The sequence below is a fragment of the Vicugna pacos genome, chromosome 6, assembly GCF_048564905.1.
Source record: "Vicugna pacos chromosome 6, VicPac4, whole genome shotgun sequence".
Lineage (NCBI taxonomy): Eukaryota > Metazoa > Chordata > Mammalia > Artiodactyla > Camelidae > Vicugna > Vicugna pacos.
This window is the reverse complement of record NC_132992.1, coordinates 46,351,190-46,370,496: the sequence shown is the minus strand read 5'-3', so window position 1 is coordinate 46,370,496 and position 19,307 is coordinate 46,351,190. Positions and strand designations below refer to the sequence as shown.

At 32.8% G+C, this 19,307-nt stretch overlaps 1 long non-coding RNA gene and 1 pseudogene across 2 annotated transcripts in view; one reads left to right on the top strand and one right to left on the bottom strand.

Annotated features, from left to right (window-relative positions):
• LOC116280954 (uncharacterized) overlaps positions 1 to 19,307 on the top strand; it is a 205,990-nt gene that overhangs the window by 119,234 nt on the left and 67,449 nt on the right. For both annotated transcript variants that reach the window (XR_012073942.1, XR_012073943.1), the window contains exon 3: positions 16,404 to 16,507. This is a non-coding gene — a long non-coding RNA (uncharacterized lncRNA). The remainder of the gene's footprint in view (positions 1 to 16,403; positions 16,508 to 19,307) is intronic.
• On the bottom strand, positions 3,037 to 6,249 carry LOC116280852 (WD repeat-containing protein 75 pseudogene; annotated as a pseudogene).

Below are 19,307 nucleotides of genomic sequence, written 5' to 3'. Positions count from 1 at the left end.
ACTAATTCAATAAAATATCTTATTAAGTAAGATTTTTCTATATACCACCCCCAAAATGATATTGTTGCATCATTAGTTTGAATTCAGTCACTTCTTTTTGGTCTAATCCAGATTTTGTCTGCAGACAGCCACATGGTCCCCATTCTCTCTTGGAATTTACTGTAAACAGCATGCCTTTCTGCCTTTGTATTAACAAATTCCCAACTGGTTTCCCTTTTTCTAAACTTGTCTCTAAACAAAATTATTTCCTACTTAACTAAAATGAAAGACCTATTCACTATTTCAGCACTAAAATAATTCTGTATCTACATACATTTCCTTCAGCCTCATGAGTCAAAGTAGTCTTACTCCTTTGTAAAGCCTCTATTCTGTGCCTTTGTATCAGCCCTCCTGACTCTTGACCAGGCAATCATATTTTCTGCCTCAGATATCTCTTATAGTTCTCCTTTTATTCCCTGTATACTCTTGCAAACCCACCATTTCTGATGATCCATTATTTTATATTCATCTCCATTTTCTTAACTTCACCATCAGATCTCAAAGAGTATGATTCAGATAATCAAAATTGGAAGTTGATATGGGTTAGACAGTTGCTAGTATAATCTTTTAATATAAATAAGTCATCTTGATATTAGATACTATATTACAAGGATAATTAATACATAAATTTTTGTATATTCTATTTTTATATATGTCATAGATACTACAATCAACATGGTTTCTAAAAACACATGTGTTGCATTGAATAAATTTATTTTAAAATATTTGATTGCACTTTGACAATGAAATATTAGCAAAGTAATACAGATACAGCATTTTGGAAAGCAGTTTGGATATGGCAATGACTTCATATATTCTCTAACAACTTAAGGAATTGTAACGACTATAAAAACTTAATAAATGTTCTTCCAAGTCAAGGACAACTTATCCTAGCTTCAAAAGGCAGGATTTTTATTTAGTTTCTTAATTGAATTAATTTTTAATAAAGATTTATAACTTGGAGTATGTATTATTAATAAAATTAATATTCTAATTTTATAAAAAAAATCTTAAGAAAATTAGATTACTCTGCAATTTAACTCCTTAAACTCACTTATTTCTCCAGATTTAATGAAAATATTAAAGCCAAAATATTTGTGGGATTCTGAATGCTGTAGTAAATTGTTATTCACCAAATTTCAGATTATTAGGAAAGAAGGGATAAGTTGGACGCTTGAAAAAAGATGTTTTTGGTTCACAAGACGTATAAGTTATTACTTTGAACAAAGGATAGTTAAAGACTTGCTACTTATTCACTCAGCAATATTATTAAGACATTATAAGTGCCAGGTGTTGAGGATACAAGAACAGCATCATATTGTGTAACACTAGACACTGTGAGGTCAACTATAAAATCCCAGTAGCTGCTGCAGGAGAAGTTTGTTTTAATATTTCCCTAGTGAGAACTCCAAAGCTATGTTTCTGATGTACAGGAAGCACCTCTCTTACCATGGTGATCTAGGAATCCCACCTTCTCCCAGCAGTCAAGTCACCATTGTCATATGCATCAAGCCAGGGCACGGGAAAACAGCTCAGAGGATGACAAGTGAGAAAGTCCTCAAAGTGTCTATCACTTCTACCCACACCCCATTGGTCAGAGCTTAGAGCTACACTCCGTTACAAGGAAGGCTGAGAAATATTGTCCTGTTGTGTGGCCAGGAAGTATAGGCTTTGTGAATGACTGGCTCATCTCTTCCACAAAGATGAATAATACATAGAATCTGAACTTTAAGGAACTTACAATTTATTTGGATAAGCTGGTAGAGGAATATAGTACAGAGTGATAATAACTTAAATAAATAAATGTGTATGAAGAAGATATGAGACAGAACAGTTCCAGTTTGTTGCTGGGAAGTCCAGAAGATTTGGCAGTGATGGGCTGCATTATTTGAAAGAGGCTGTAGAGAAGATGATTCTTGAACTGAATTGTAGTGAATAATAGATGTTCATCAATCAGTTGTTGCCAGGGCAAGAGAATTTCAGATCAATGAAAAATTAAGAAAAATGCTTTGGGGGAGTGATGTACATCAGGTTCCATGGAATTGTTATGTATTTGGAATGATATACAACACAGTTTTCTGCCTTGGATTATTTTTTGTTTGCAAATATTATTGTTTCTGTTGTTTAATTTGGGGATAAATTCACTTGACACATTTTGTCATATTTTATTTTTAATTATTCTACTTATAAGTAAAACAACAGTAAGAAACATTTAGTTGGAATTTATTGTTTCAACCTAATCTCAAGATTTTCTCTCATTCAACTGATTTAATTACTATAACAAATATTTGGAAATGTATTTCATATATCATGCATTCTGATAATTTCCATTTTTTTATGTTTATATGATTGAATTGAATTTTCTTTCATATTTGCTTAAATGTGATTATTTGTAAGCTATCATTTTTACTTATAAATTTATATAGTTTATTTTTATTTTATATAGATAATCAAAGGAGAGAACAAAATTATATCATTTGACTTTCCCTTATATGAGACATAATTAATTTCTCTTTTATTTTTTGTAACCTACAACTCAAGATTCATTAAATTAAAATAGGGTTAATGATTAGATATTTATTTTGATTAGATATTTACTTTTACTACCAGTTATGATATTTTAAAATATTCTCTTTGCTTTTTTTTATCTTAGTTTAGATTGATAATAATCTGTATACAATTTTTTATACCTGTCTCTACATATTAGTGTATTTCGTGTTCCTTTGGCCCAAGGTATACTTCTATTTTCTCATCCTCTGGTTTCTAACTTTACTTTTCCATCTCTAATATTTTATTTTTTGAACAGAAATGACATTTAAATTGTTGGTTTTGAGGTACAAACATAAAAATTAAAGCTTAAGATCCTGTCCTCATTCTGAAAACTTGACAGTTTTCTAGATGTAATCTACTTACCTTCATCCTTTAGTATTTTTTTTTTCTTTTCAGTTTTAGACTGCTCGTGTTCAGTGTCTTCTCTAAAACCTGCATCATATTGTATCAAATCAAATAACCCTCTTTATCTGAGTTACCGGTTTCTCTTTTTTTGGATAGCAACCATGAATTTACAAACATGGAGCACAGACAATCAGAGGGCCAGTGCTTGTGCTAGCATAGAAAGAAACTCACTAATTGCAGGTATGTTTTCTCTTAAAAGTAGTTATACCAGTCATTTCCCAAAGCTTCACTTATTTATTTTTCATCCTGCTGGTGCCTGAGCTTTTGTACATGAAATAAAATGGTGTTACTGGACAACTTTCTTCCGCTATTAGCCATTTGTCTCTTTGAACATTCAGTCCAAAGTTTCTTCTAGAGACTTTCGTCTGAATATCAATAAACTCTGTGAAAACTGTGATCTGTTCTTTGGCAAACTTCTGATGTGAAGGATTCAGAGATATCCCCAGGATCAAACACTCCCTGGTAAACTTCCTCTTTGAGGATATTCTTTTGAATACAAAATGGCCTTAGCTCACTGGGTTTAAGTACAAACAAATTTGAATCTTTTGAAGACCTCAAGATATTGTAGCAACATTCTCTGAATTAGGATCAAATCCCACAGTTCTAACATTTAATTTTGCACTCTATTCCCATGTACAATTGGGCAGATTCCAATAGCAAAGAATGCCATTTTCAGTAGTACCAAGAAGTTAGGTACTCAGACACATTTATCTCCCAAAGCAAATGTTCCTTATTTTCACAGCTTATTGACAGAAAATGTATATTTCAACTCCTATGTCTCTAAATGCTATATTGTGGCTTTTTTCTCCCTCAAAACTAATAAGTAATCATCTTCCAAGAAACAACAAACAATTGCTTGGTAATTGTGGTAACTGCCCATAAAGTCACAGTTCCCACCAACAGTGTTTTTGCATATATCAGAATTCTCTGTTAATATTCACATTTTGAAGTGATAATTTTACTAACTGGGACAAAGATGGGGCTTTAATATTTTTCTGTATTATGGAGACAGAAGGATGTGTTATCATCTTTTTGTAGAAAATTAAGCTTTGCGTTAAGAAGGGACAGACCACTGATGTTTTCTTATTATGTGTCCCTCTTTCCTTATTGCAATGCAAGCTGAATTTCCATTTCTTGCTGTTCCATCCTTTGCAAGGAAATTACATTGGCATTCAAATAAAGCCTTTGTTACCTTGATTTGGATCAGTCTTGAATAACTGATATATTTTGCTGTATATATTATATACAACTAGTTTTCATTTTGGAGAGAAAAGAAAAACTGTAGGTGATAGGTATTTTGTTTATTGCCAAAGCTTTAATTATTGGATAAATAAAACTATTAAAGATATCCCTGTTTTCCACTATTAGAGTAAGGTATAGCACCAATACCCTGCAGTTAAGATAAAGAGATGGTCAATCATATCCCCTAAGTGAGAGATAAACTCTCTTTTCTATAGCATCTTGCCACTCTTTGGGTGCAGATTTGCAACGGCCACTCATCAGACCAGTGATTGGTGCTGAAAAGGCCAGATCCATAAGTATCATGGCATCAGTGTAAACATGTGTATGTGTGCTTCTTATCAGCATGAAAATTCCTCCAGTTATGATATCTGCCATTTATATGACCCACTGCTGTGCAGACTCCAATAGTCTCTCATAGGCAAAAGTAAACATGGCATGCATATATTCAATATGAAAGTGTTTATCAGAATGTCATCTATATAATCCCATAGTTTAATTGTGAAATCAAGGGACAAGTGTACAGCTGTAGATGGTTGTTGGGTTGAGCTGGAATCAAGTTATAAATTGTTTTGCATGTGCAATATGTGTACACATTCTTCATAGATGTGACTTTGTTAAAAGGACCCAAGGGACGTACTTGGATATTAGCCTTAAATGACAGAATATGGGCAGCCCATGGAAGCCTTAGTTTTTTCCTGATTCATTAGATAACACCAACAAGGACCCTTTTGGTTATAATCTGCAAAGAACCTCACCCCAGTGTTCTGCTTGCTGCCAACTACAGAGAACCAAAGAAAAGCTCTCATTCTCCACTATATTTGCTTAGACATTTGTATTTCCAATCTTGAATTTGTTTTGGTTAATTCATGTGTTCAGTAAAGAATGTTGCTAAGTGTTTAATCTTTTATTCTTGGAGAAATAGTGTAAATTTCCAAAATCTTGTATGTCTGTCATTGTTTTTCCTTTGCTCACGGAGACAAAAATTTATTTAGGTATAGAATCCTTGGGACATTACCCTTTCTACTCTGAACATTGTAGACACTGATGATACTGTTTGAATATCTTCTGAAATCTGATGGTGTAGGTAAAAATTCTGAAGCTATTGTGATTCTGCTTTTGTGTTGTACATATTCTTTTGAGGTTAGATGTATGATTTTGTTGTTTAGCCCTGAAAACCTAATTGTCCGGTGCAGAAAGATTTTCTTCTATTTTTGCTTTGATTATCAAATTTGTTTAAATTATTTTGGCTTTTTCTTTACGAAAACTTTTCAACTTGAATATTTTTTCCTAAACTAATCTATCTTTATCCTTCATAATACTTTTGCCACTCTTCAGTTTTTCCTCATATTCTGAAAAGTATTCTTAATTTTTTTGTTTTAGAAAATTTTCAATCAGTGATTCAGTTTTTATTTGTCAACATTTTCTCAAAGCAGATTTTAATTTTGCTCTTGTGATTTTTGTTTTCTGGATTTCTTATTTCAGTCAGTTTCTACATTTCATCCTTCCTCTTACCATATTCCTATTGTATAGAGGCCATTACTGCTTTAATTATATTGGAAATACAGAAAAATGAAATACAAAAATTTCTTCCAATCTCTACTAACATATTTAGTCATGACTTTCCTTAAAAATTTTAGGAAAATAGTTCTAATTTTGCTCCTCTTTTTCTCATCAATGAAAAAGTATCCTAGTATCCTTTTAGATTCTTCTTCCAACAGACAGAGTCAATGGAAATTCACTGACCCTCTTAGAATTTACCTACGTATATTGTAGGATATAAGTACTTGGATATAAGTAAGGGTGGAGGGCAAATTAATGGCCATACACACTAGCTTTTTTCCAAAGACCAACATCACAGTTATCTTGTGTGAAACTATTAACTGAAGTAGCATCTTCAGTTAGAGCTGCCTCATTTTTTGTGTTTACTGGAAAGAACAGTACTGTCTACACTTACTCCATGTCCAGAAGCAACATATAAAAGGCAGTGCCCTCACACAAGACCATGCCCGGCATGAACCTTGCTTAGTACTCTTCTTTTCTTCGCCCCAGCTGTTGCAGTTTTACATCTTAGCATGTGATGTTTTTCCAACAATGTCTTCTTTATCCTATCTGTGTTGGATACTGAGAGTTGCTGTCTCTGAATACACATTAGAAGGTCTACTTGACCACAGGAAGGAGCGAAACCCCAGAGTAGAGTCTGTAGAAACAAAAAACAGTTAGGCTACCTGAATATCAATTATTGGAATACCTACATACCCTATCTAGAGATGCTGCAGCAAAATCTAAACCTAAGGATTTTTTCCTTACATTCTTCTTGGTTGGCAGAATTCTACTAAATACAGAGGCCCCTATTGTGTTCCCCATTCAGCTTTCTAAGAGCTGCAGAGTAGTGGGCATTGTGCTTGAAGTCTGTGGACCCTGATCTTCTACAATCTTTAAGTCAAGTGTTACTGTTTTTTAAAGAATTTTGTGAGTTTTTTAAAAAGAATATTTGGACAACGATGATAAGTTAATCAATAGCAACTTGCTAATATGATGTTATAATTGTGCTTTATACTGAAGCACTCAATCCATTTGGTCTATTTTCCTTTGAGATGCACCCATGGAACTTTAAGAATAAGTCCTATGCAAAATATATTATCCTCATTATTTACATGTGTTAGATAAATACATGATTGTTCTAGATTCAATGTTTTCTCAGTGGTTACTTTTTCAGCGTAACAATCACAAATTGCCTAAAATGTAAACTTAATTTTGTTCAGTATATCTTTTAATACTTCTTTTTATCTCAGTCTGTTTTATTATCTGTTCTCTTTTTTAATAAGGAAAATATTATTTTGTATTTTACTGAGAACATAATTCTCTTCATGTCTATATAGTCCATTTATTTCAGAACCATGCTTTTCTACATAAAATTCAGGCCATTTTTCAGCTCTTCTAGTACTTATTGATAAGCCATTTTAATTATCTTGTTAAAAACTCATATTTGAATGAAGGCTATTTATAAGCTTTCCTTAGAGGTGTCTGCATTTCCTTTCTCTCCTTTCTGTTACATACAAATACTTGCAGAATCCCTTCAAACCTCTAATAAGATTGATGGATAATGTGTCCAGCTAAGTTTCTGGTATTTAACAGTATTGTTGGAGAAAAAAAATCAATTACTCTTCATACAGATGAAGTTTATTTAAATCTCCTAAGCAAATAAAAGAATATATTAAGGTTGGGTTTTGAGGAAAAGACCCAGTGATTTAATTTCTGCTACAAAGATCAAGGCAAGCTAAATGTTTTTGCCATTTTAAGGTAAACTTGAAGTACCTCTCGCCCTCTGCTGAGCTTTTCCCTCTCTGTTTAGGTGATTGTTTGCTCTAAGGAACCTGGTCATGTATTTCAACAAAGCTAGAAACTGGCCCTTTGTGGGCACTTGGCAATCAGTTATCAAAGAATCAGTTTCCTGAATGACTGCTTCATCTTTTGATAAAACCAATCTGCTAAATTTAACTAACTTATATATTTACCAACATTATACCGTTAACTATTTATAGGGCAATTTGGATATATGACAACAGTTCTTTCCCTGCCCTTGATCTCCAGTCTTTTGGAATCAATACCCATACATTTAGAGGGAGCAAAAGTAAGGTCAATACAGAAACCTCCAGAATCCCAGTGAATCATTATGTTAACTAATACAAATTATGGTACATTTTATAATTAATATGAGTTGCAGAAAACCTTATAAATAATTAAAAGTAGCAAGTAAGTTAATTGAATTGGCTATTTGGCAAATGGGTTTCTAAGAACTGGCTTTGGATAATTGAGTTTGCTAAATTAGATTTAAGGGTGGCTCAAACCACCAATCCTGAACTGTTCATCATGTTCTGCTGATTTCTGCTTCTCCTACAAGTAAGATCCACATCATCCTGATTGGCAGCATCTCCAAGTTAGAGAAGGTCATTGGTTTTAACTTAGACCAAACTGCGGGTCACACACAAGTTATATATTTTTAATTTAATATACAAATCTCAACAATTCATTTTTTTCTAAATATTTTTTCATTCTTCAAGAACTTTGTAAAATCCTTGTTTGGATACTAGAATATCCAAAGTCCTTGTAATTTACTAGAATTATTTCTACATTTTTTTCTATTTAGATATTACCAGGACATATTAATGAGAAATGAAGAAAGAAATATTTTCTATTTTACAGTATTGCTTCTATTTAAGATGTTAACTTTTCACATATTATAATATTTGCATTTCTCTTACTTTTTCATGTTCTTCATAATGTTTAATTAAATATAATGTATTCTTTTTGGAAGAATGTCCAGACAAAACAAAATATATGTTCATATTTTGAACCTAAAGGCATGCCTTAAAATTTAATGAAAATATAAAATTCACCCCTGAGAAATGATCATATTTGATTAAATATTAGTTGGCAAATTTGTTGTATCAAAATATTAATTGACTAACATATTCTTAAATTGGTGATTGCTGTTAGGTTGGAAAAAAACGTTATGACATTTTGAAAGGCTGCCTTATATTTGTTACTGTTACCAGGACAACCTCTCACTATTTATGGCCCCTGGAGTTGACAAGTTAATTAATGAAGGAAGAGATCAGAATGGCTTGTTGTAACTTAGGAGATTTCATTATTTCCATAAGCTAATGAGCTTTATAGAAAGCATGCTTCCTGACTTCTCATGCTCTTCACAAAGAAATACATTTATTTTTTCAGATCCAGAATTAATAAAGTTATACACACAAATACATAGAAACACAAACATACACACAGCATGCAATTTCTTCCATATTGGGTATATTTTAAGCTAAGTTTTAGAAATAGTCTTTGGAAATCCTCTTTGTCTTCTCACACGAGAAGTTCCTTTACTACCTGGTATATGTGCTGTTCAGTACTATATTAGTCATATGGCAGCCAGAGCCCAAACAAAGTATCATAGACTGGGCTTAAACAACAGACATGTATTTTTCTCACAATTTTGGAGCCTGGAAGTCCAATATCAGAGTGTCAGCAGGGTCAGGTTGTGATGAGGGCTCTCTTCCTGCCTTGCAGATGGCCACTTTTCCACTGTGTCCACACATGGTTGAGAAAGAGAGCAAGTTCTCTGGTATCTCTTCTTATAAGAGCACTAAATTCCTCAGAAGACCCTCATCTAGCCCTAATTACCTCCTAAAGACCCCATCCCCAAATATTGGAGGTTAGGACTTCAACATGTAAATCTGGGGGATACAAACATTCGGTCCATAAACAAGTACCTACTTCAAGTAATACAGTGTCTAAACTAGATCTCAATAGATATTCTAACTCTAAATCTCTGTCCATATCACCATTGACCAATAAAACTTGTATGATAATGAAAATGTTCTATATTTGCACTGCTCATGGGAATAACCGCATGTTACACAGAGTTGTGGGACACTTGGAATGGGGCTAGGAAATGAATTTCAGTTTTGTGTAATTTAAATTGCTTTGCCTGCAGCTAGTAGCTACCTTATTGGATAGTATATTCTTAATCCATTCTCTGACCAACATCAATATACCAGATGTAGATTTATATAAATATAGGGAATACAGACTATGAAATTTAATATATATAAAAAGAGAAAATTTTAACATTACTTAATAAATTAAAACAAGGAAAAAAACCTAATGTGAGAAAGAGTACCATAATACCAGTAGGATAAATTAATGCAAATATTAACTTTGAAAATATAAAGTTTAAGTGTTTATGGGATATCAAAAATCCAAATATAACCTCCTAGAAACCCTAAAATACATTTTTAAAAGCATAAGAACAATATCCTGCAGTAGCAATTATTTTGACTAATTGTTTATTAACATATGTATTCATATGTAGTAAAAGTATTCATTTGTAATTAAATGTAAAACACAGTTAAAATATCAGCTCATTGTATAAGCATGATGATATTTTCTACATTTTTGGAAGGCTAGTCATTGGTTAACTTTAATTCATCCTTTAGTTAAATGATATCACAACTCTGGAGGGTAAAAAAACCAAGTAGTTTATAATAATACTAAAATTTGTAGAGTTATTCATGCATTTTATGCCAATTAAATTATTTTGAAAATATGGAGCCATTTATAAATTTCAGGCATGGCATTATCTCCTGAGAATATAACAATAAATAAGAATTACTTCTTGTATTCAAAAAAATCATAATCTAGCTAAAGAAATACACATGTAAACAAAAACGTACAAATACTAAACTGTGAGTGAAATTATAAGGCTATCACCAGGGTGTAGTGGTGGTACAAATGAAGAGGACATTATATAACATGTATAATGTTCACACTAACATATGCATAATATGATATTCTAATGCCTTCAGTATGTTCTATGCATGAGATATAAGGATGGTTTCCAGAAAAAGCATTGTACACTTACTTATTTTAACAGTCACTGATCGAGTACTCCTACTGGCATTCCTGTGCTAAATTAATTACCCTTGTTTTTGGACGCCTATGTTTTAATCATGCACAGTATAATAATTTTCATTCTTGTTTCATTCTGTGCTATTTATTACTACCTGTTTTCTTGTTTCAGTAATAAATTCCATTAGGTAATATAGCATATCCTTTTCCATTTGTGTATATCCAACATCTAAGATTGTTGGAAAGTGTCAGTATTTGATATATATATATTTTCAATACATATTTTCAATATTCAAGTGAATAATATATATGAACATGTTCAACATGTATACTTACCAAAATACATATTTGTTTTTTAGTTTCACAAAACATCACTAATTTAGAATAAAGAGAAGACAAAGTACTGAAATATGACTCAAAAATAATTAAATATATTTAAATTGCACTGTTTTACATTTCATTGTTACTTAGAATTTTGAATCATTTTCATATTATTTATGAGATTTATTACAGTACAAATTAATGAGACTTTACTACACTGTGTTCTGAGGGAAATACTTCTATTCTTTTCTCCCCATCAAATAATGGCTTCGATCTTCATAAAATTAAATATGTAAATGGTCATTTCTTATCTTATGACAGACTTCAAAATTATATGAAATAAGGAAGAATGTTCTTCATCAAACATTCTGAATGTAACTAAGTTTTACAGATGAGAATATACTTATTAGAAGCTTTATATATACAGATGAATCTAGAGGAAAAAATAAATAAAACAATCATCCCATAAAAGTAAAACAAACCTTTTTAGAAAATGCATGGGACAACATAGTACTACATATAAAAACAAAGCCAATAAGTTTCATGTGCAGTAAAGTTGTACTCAATGAAAGCATTATTATCTTCTCAAAATAGACATATTGATATTAGCAAAAAGTATATATTTAAACATAGTACTGTGAATTTTCAAGATAATTCTAATATGCACTTGTTTATTCTTCAGTACTTAATTCAATATTCAAATACAAGAGAAGCTGGAGGTGGAAAAGTTAAACATGATTCTTGAATTTACATTTGAAATAGCAAATATTGGTAATCAAGAGTAAATATAAAAACTGATTTTATTAAATTACTGAATATAAGAAATTGACCATTTAAAATCTCAATTTCTCAGCATTTTAATTTTTGTCTTTTTATACACTCATGTAAATCACGTTCTCCTGTCTTTAGGTAACAGCCTGAGCAATTTAACCATTGTTCATTTTGAGTTATAGGCACATAAAGTACACATCAGATAACACAGCACAGGTGATCAAAATGTAAATAGGGAAAGTCCCTTAAATATAAAATTAACACAGCAAACTGTAAAATCTTTTTTATACAACCTTTCTTCGAGGTAATCAGTTCTTCCTATGCCATGTGCTGTAGCAATAAAAAAATTAACTGGTATCCTTTGTCTAGAATCCTAGGGAAACTGCAGCTGTTTGTCAAGAATGTTTTTGTTTTTACCAGAGCCGCAGCTGTAATGCACATAATTCCTGTGGTCCGTTGGAGCTGTCCATCTGCCGGGTGCTGTATTCACGGTTGACTAATCACCTGTAATAGAATTCCTGTCTAGTTGTTTGTGCATAATACCATATTCTAATGACTCCAGACCGTTTATCCTGCATGGATTTAGAGCAAAACATCACGCTGTTTCCTCTGGAGAAATGCCCTGAAAACAATATTAGGAAGTAATTTCATTAGAATCAGAAACAAAACCCTAGTCATTTCAAGGCATTTATCTTACTATCGATCAATTATCAAGCTACCATGGACTTATACAACTTTAGATCTATATGAAGGTGTAGTGTTCCAGGGGTCTTCCAGTGCAAGTTAGTTTGGTTGATAATAGATAATGGTAACCCCTAACATTTATTGACAGCTCACTATGGGTCAAGGACATTCTAAGAACATATAGGTATCATCTTACATAAGATATATAACACTTTTTATTTCAATAGTGTTATTATATTGGTTATAATAATTATACTAATTTAGATCACTAGCACATACTACTATTATTAAATTTTAGCATACTACTATTATTAAATTTTAAGAAGACATAGCAACTGGAAAAGAAGTATAGTTACTTACCCTAACTAATTAGTCACTCATTCAGCAAGCACTTAATATTAATTCACAGATTCTATACTCCAGCCACTTTGATGTATGCTTAGATAAAAATAATGAACACGTTTAACTTGGGTTCTTTTGCTGTATGTCGAAAAGCAAATATAGCAGGGATAAAGGATATTGTCTATGCACCCAACTGTACTGTATTGGAAACCATTGGTTTGGTTTTGCTGATTCGGTGTGTCTATTTCTGTTCTTTCAGTAACAATATCTTACTTTGTTTTGGGGAACCGCCCTTATGGTACTCTCAGTCTACATGGTTTGAAGCACAATTATCCTCCAGCATCAAGGATAAACAAGTGAAATATGTCTGGACGATTAGAACATCCTTCCTTCTGGTCACAGTGATTAGCTCAGATGTATCAACCAAATCATGCCAACAAGGCACTCTTTGAGGGGTGTGAAAATCAGGAGGAAAGGAAAATTCATTTTTTAATTTGGACCAGAAACTGAGAGGATAAATCAAGCTGAAACTGCTGGAGTCTTTACTACTGAGAGACTGCAGAGGAGACCAGTCAGCACAGAAGAAAGCTGTGAGAGTTACAGAGACAGAGAGACTAGGTGCTGGCAATGTTATTGAAGGATTGGATCCTGCTGTGCTTTAAGCCCTCTCTGGACCTGAGTGTTTAGTTTTATTAGTAGAAAAAAATATAAAAACCTTTATTTTTCTTGAACCGGATAAATCTGGTTCTCTGTTCCTTGCAACCAAAAATTCTGATAATTGCACACACACATAGCCAAGACCTAGAGAACCATGAAACACATTGAATCTTATTCATGAGAACACATGTAATTAAGCAGATGAAAAAGGAGAGGGAAGGAGTTCAGAAGAAAGGAAGAGGGTATGAAAAAGCATCACATTTTTTAAACCTGAGATATGAGAAAAAGAAAAAGACTATAAATACACATTAAATCTTTTATTACTGTGCAGTGCCATTTACGTGCGGTGTTTGCTAGGTGCTGGCTAAAGAATGCTAATCAGGAAAAAGTAAGTCCTTATTCTTACAAAGCTCAACATTATCAGGTGAGCCTGAAATCAAGCAATACATTACACATTCAAAGAATCTAAATTTAATTATTACTCTAGCTTAGAATTTGAAAGAATAAAGGAAAGAAATTAAGCCGGACACAAATTTCAAATTCTGAAGTGAGTTTTGTTTTGTTAGTTGTATGGATATGATCTGATTGGCCACACACACACAGCCAGACAGAAAATAAACCTCCTGACTGCCACTTTTTTTTTTCTGCACAACATTCATGAGCATATCAGAATTAATAAACATCATTTACTCTTGTAAGCTCAGAAAATGCCTGCAATCGTTTAGAACCTCAGATGTTTCATTTTCCTATTGATAATCACCCCAAAATCTCTTTGTGTTAAATGAACAAAAATGTGGATCTACCTTTTTAGTATTTGTGTTCTCTCTCTCTCTTATTTATATATCTATTTTTCTTTCTCTCTCTCACCTCACATACATATATTTCTTATTTGCATGTTTCTCCTTTTCCCTATAGCTAACTAGCCTAACTTCTCGCATTAAGGTAAAATTTAAAGTATCCATGGGACTGTGGAGTCATAATAACATAAAAATTGCATATCCTCTTCAGTTGATCCTGATTTTGATTATAGTAGAGATATCAGTAGTATTAACTGATGACACAACAACTTATAGAAAGATGAAAGTCTAATGTAAAATTTAGGGAACTGAGCAAGCCTATACTAATAATAATGTCTTAATAAGCTGTTAAACAATAGCACAATTTTGTACCAACTGACAAGAAATTACTGGGAACTTCCAGAAAAATTATTATTAATCTAGTTAAATTTGTGACAAACCAGTCGAAAAACATGTTTATAATACTTTAAAGTTATTCTTCATTTCGTTCCTCAAAATGTTGATTTCTGAGGAAAATGTTTAAAATTTGAAAAAATTTACTTTATCAGTAGTTTTCTAGAAATATCAAACAGCACAAATTGAAACAAACCTCTCTTATATATTTTTGCAAGTTTTTATACTTAGAATGTGGAGGACAGCTTAAGTTTGCCAAGGTATCATTTACTTTGTGTTTAAAGTATGCTTCAGGATTTTAAGATTCAGGGGAAGGTCTAGCTTCAGTTTCCAACAATAGTTTAGAGGCCCTAGTTAGCTCAACACTGACATTTATGTTTTTTTAAGTTCCAAAATTAGTATCCATAATTGTATGTTCACCTATTTCAAAACTTTTAGATTAAGGATAAAATTTCCTACATTGCATTAATTCATTTCAGTAATTACATTATAGCTATTATAATGTTAACGCTAATATATGCCAGGTGGCTTCTGTGAAAAACAAAATAAAACAATCTTTCTGCCTGTTTGCTTTCTCATTATCATTCTCCTTGCAAGTTTATTCTAATGTACCAGATAAAATGTTATGAAATCCCAAGGTTCTGCTCTGGAAGTCCTTCTCTTCTCATTCTACAGTCTCTCTGTAAGTGATATCATCTCACCAGAGTTTCAAACACAAGATTTGACTCTCCAGTCCTCTGTTGGAGTATTATAGGCATCTGAGTTTGAAAGCTGCAAAGTGAAACTTAATATCCTTCCCATCTAAACATGTTTCTCATCCAAACTGCAGCATCACCCATCTTTTGGCATTGCCAGAAACCTAGGCATTGCCATTGATAACTATATTTGCCATACTTGCTCTTTCCAATCTTTTACCACGTTTTATTTTATCTCCTAAATATTTCTCAAATTCAATTAATTTCATCTCTGCTCTTAACATCCTAGACCAAAGCTGCCATCAACTGTCACCTAGATGACTTCTGATACTACCCTTTGATTTGATAATGTTGAATATTCTTGTCCCCTCCAATCCAATCTCTTCCCTTCATGTCAAATTTTGCCTAAAAAAGTTAAATGATCTTCATTGCTTTTAGGAAAATTAAAGCAAAACCTTTACAGAGTGCTAGCCCGGTCTATACAGTTCTTTCCTTTTCCAGTTACTATGCAAGAGCATCTATCCCACAGCGGCCAGAATAGTATCTCCCATGCCACATGATGATCTTACAACCTGATGTATGTTCCTCCCATTCAGAGGTCGCATCTGAGTTTCCTCCCTTGGATCTGGTCAGACCTCTGACCACAATCTTAGTCTTTTGGATACTGTGGCAGATTCTATACTGTACTGTGGCCGTCGCTTCTGACTCTACTTGTCCCCAGCCCCAGGACCAGATTGCAAATCTAAACATTGCTTCCTATAGATTGATGATAGAGATTACAGCCTCCAAGCTAAAGGATGTAGAGATGGAGGTTCTTCTTATATATCCTCTTAGTTCACCAGTCAGGCCTCTGCAGAAACTGGGTGGATCCTGGAGAAAGACTGTTAACTATCACAGACTCAGATAAGCAGTGGCCCTGATTGCATACACTGGGCTGGACTTGATATTGTTGCTAGAGCAAATTAATAAGGACTTAGGTGTGTATGATGCCATTAATTTGGGAAATTTATGCTTTTACAGTCCCACTAGAAAAAGTGATCAGAACAGCGTGTTTAATATTAGAACATTAAAATATTCATTTATTTGTTTTTCTCAGCTATAAGTTATACCATCTGCTCCATCAGAAGTGGATCATCTGAACCCCCTACAGAACATCGCCTTGGTGATACCAAGCTGATTGGACAGGACCAACAAGAGATGGTAAGTACACTGGAGGCCCTGATAAGACACGGGCATCCCTGAGATGAGAAGATAAATCTGTGAGGACTCAGGGACATGCCATTTCTGTGACGTTTCTAGGGACCCATTGGTCAGGAGCATAAGGAGTTATGTCCTTCAAGTCAGAAGACAAATGGATGCATCTTGCATTTCCTATCATAAGGAAGGCTATTTTGACCAATTTACTTAAAAATTCAGGTCCATATTAAATTTCTGGCTCTTCAGATTAATCTTTTGCTACTCAAATTTGCTTTTGTACATGGTACTTTCTACTTTTCTAGCATGCTACAGAATTTACTTACTTTACTGTCTATTAAATATTATCTGCTTTCTCCTGCTACAATGTAAGCTCCCCAAGGACGGCGGTCTTCAAAATGTACCCCATATATCTGTATCAGTGCTTGGAATATAGTAAGTGCTTAGTCAATGTTTGTTGAATAAATGAATTAATGATTTTTATATTTTTAATAATAATTATTGTTTATCTGGGTAAGTATATTAAAATACCCTAGCCTGCCATTGCCAAATTGGAGGTATTTAATTTATTTTATCTGTACTAATAAGAAATAGAGAACTGCATATTTCTTTATAATTAAATTTTAAATGTAATATAGTAGAAAAGAGTGAGTCAAGGAACTGAAATTTTTAACTGGCTAATTATGGTCTGATATCAGAAGTGTGGCTATTATGTTACTTTTTGACAAAGGTGACAGGTAATGTTTCACTAATATTTAAAATTACGTTTTCTAACTTTGAATCAGGATGCTTAGGTATTAGCATAAGTATTTCACCAATGAAATTTCCCAAATCATTCACTAAGCATACTGCACTTCCTCTTCCTGGCTACCTGGTAACTTGTCTTTGTTTACTGTTGTGCACTTCCAGTCATCACCCCCTTAATCACTGACACCTCCTACTCCACCCATCCCCTTCTTGGCCACCTCTTTTCTTCCTTTCTAAACATTCATCTTCCACAGACAAATGTATTTTCTGGTGAGTACTAGTCATTTGTAAAGTTTGTAAGAAAACCAAAAGGTTAGTGATCTTTTTCTCATTATGGGCAGACTGAGGTAGAAAATTCTGGGAGTATAACCAAATGAAATCTGTATTTCATGAAGATACTGTCATTTCTCCCAGTACCAAATGGACTTTGCTGCCTCTTACAGTTTCTTTAGGTTAATATCAGGCTGAAGAAAACTCTCCAGCCAAGAACGCACAGCAACACACTCAACTGCCTTTTTCATGATCTGTTTTCTGGGAAAGAAAGTGAAGTTAACATCAACGTTCACCTGATTCTCAATTTTTTTCTCTGCCACCCTGTCTGCTTCTACTTCTTCCTCTCCCTCATCTTCCCTCCCCTTCTCTTCATCTTTTTGCTTCATCTAGCCTGCCTCTTAATCTGTAATATTTTGGCTTAATAACCAAATCCCACTATTGGCTTGCAGAAAAATATTTCATTGTTGAAAATCACTCAGGAAACAGTTAACTTTATGACACCCCTGAGAAAAAAATTAATTCATATTTAAATTGTAAAGCCTTTGAGTTGCATATTTTAGTTTTTAGTAACTCACTGTTTGAAAATACTTTTCCATTTTTCACATAATATATCCTGCATATATTCATGCATACAAAATAACACACATCTGTGCTTATTAAAATACACAGTAGAAATTAGAACATTCTGTACATACTTTTTATTATGTGCTTTTTGCTCAACGTTATTTTTCAGCGCTAATGCATATAACGTAATAATGATTTTAATGAATCTTCATTATCCACTTGTAGCTGCAGAATGACTTGCACACAATTTAGTTTTAACTATATAATATTTATCTATATGAAAGGGTAATATCATGTACAGATATTATTTATATAGTTTTATACAAAATAACTTTTCAAATTATTCCCTAAGGATATGCTTACAGTAAATGAATTGAGGTACATTGTAAACTATGGCATGACTAAGGAAATAAATAATGAGAACATAATCCTGAAAATAATTTTCTTTGACTAAGTGTAACATTCTAACTTGATTTTTACTATATAAAAACAAAAGTTATGAAAAATACTCTTATATTTGCCAAAAAGTTGGAGTTGGTGTTAAGGCACCCATGAATTGCCATAATGTAATCTGTACAATTAATAACACACAAACAAGGCATCAACCTCGAGTTGATGATATAAACATAACCTGTGAAAACAAAGGAATTATAGTGTAACAAGCAGAGATATTAGAGCAATTGACAATGCCGTTCATATAAGGATAAAATATGTAACCTATACAATGAAATGTATGTGATTGTAATGTTACTGTTTTAGGGTTAAAATTTTGTAGCAGCTTTTGCACCTCAGAAATGTACTATTCTAAAGAAGGGTAATCCAGAGAAAATACAAACCAATAACTAAAAAATTGTCCATAACATGCCAACAATAAATCCAATCCTTTGCTGTGATCTTTCAAAAGTCAGAGATCTTATACTATATGACCACAAATATTTTTCTTTACTTGCAAGACATCTATCAACTTGATCCAAAGATTTTATGTGAAAAAAGAATGAGTCAGATATCTTTTACTTTTTGTCTTATACCCTATTGTGTCTTAACTTCTGTTTCACTTCACTCTGAAGTACTTCACCAGAAATAATTCATTCTAGCAGCAATTCATTCAGTAATCTCTGAATCTGCACTCTGTTTGGATGTGTAATATAAACAAAGAAGGAACACTCTCACGTGAATAAAGCCTGTTAATTGTTCTATAGATCGACAGTCCCCGAGTGCATAT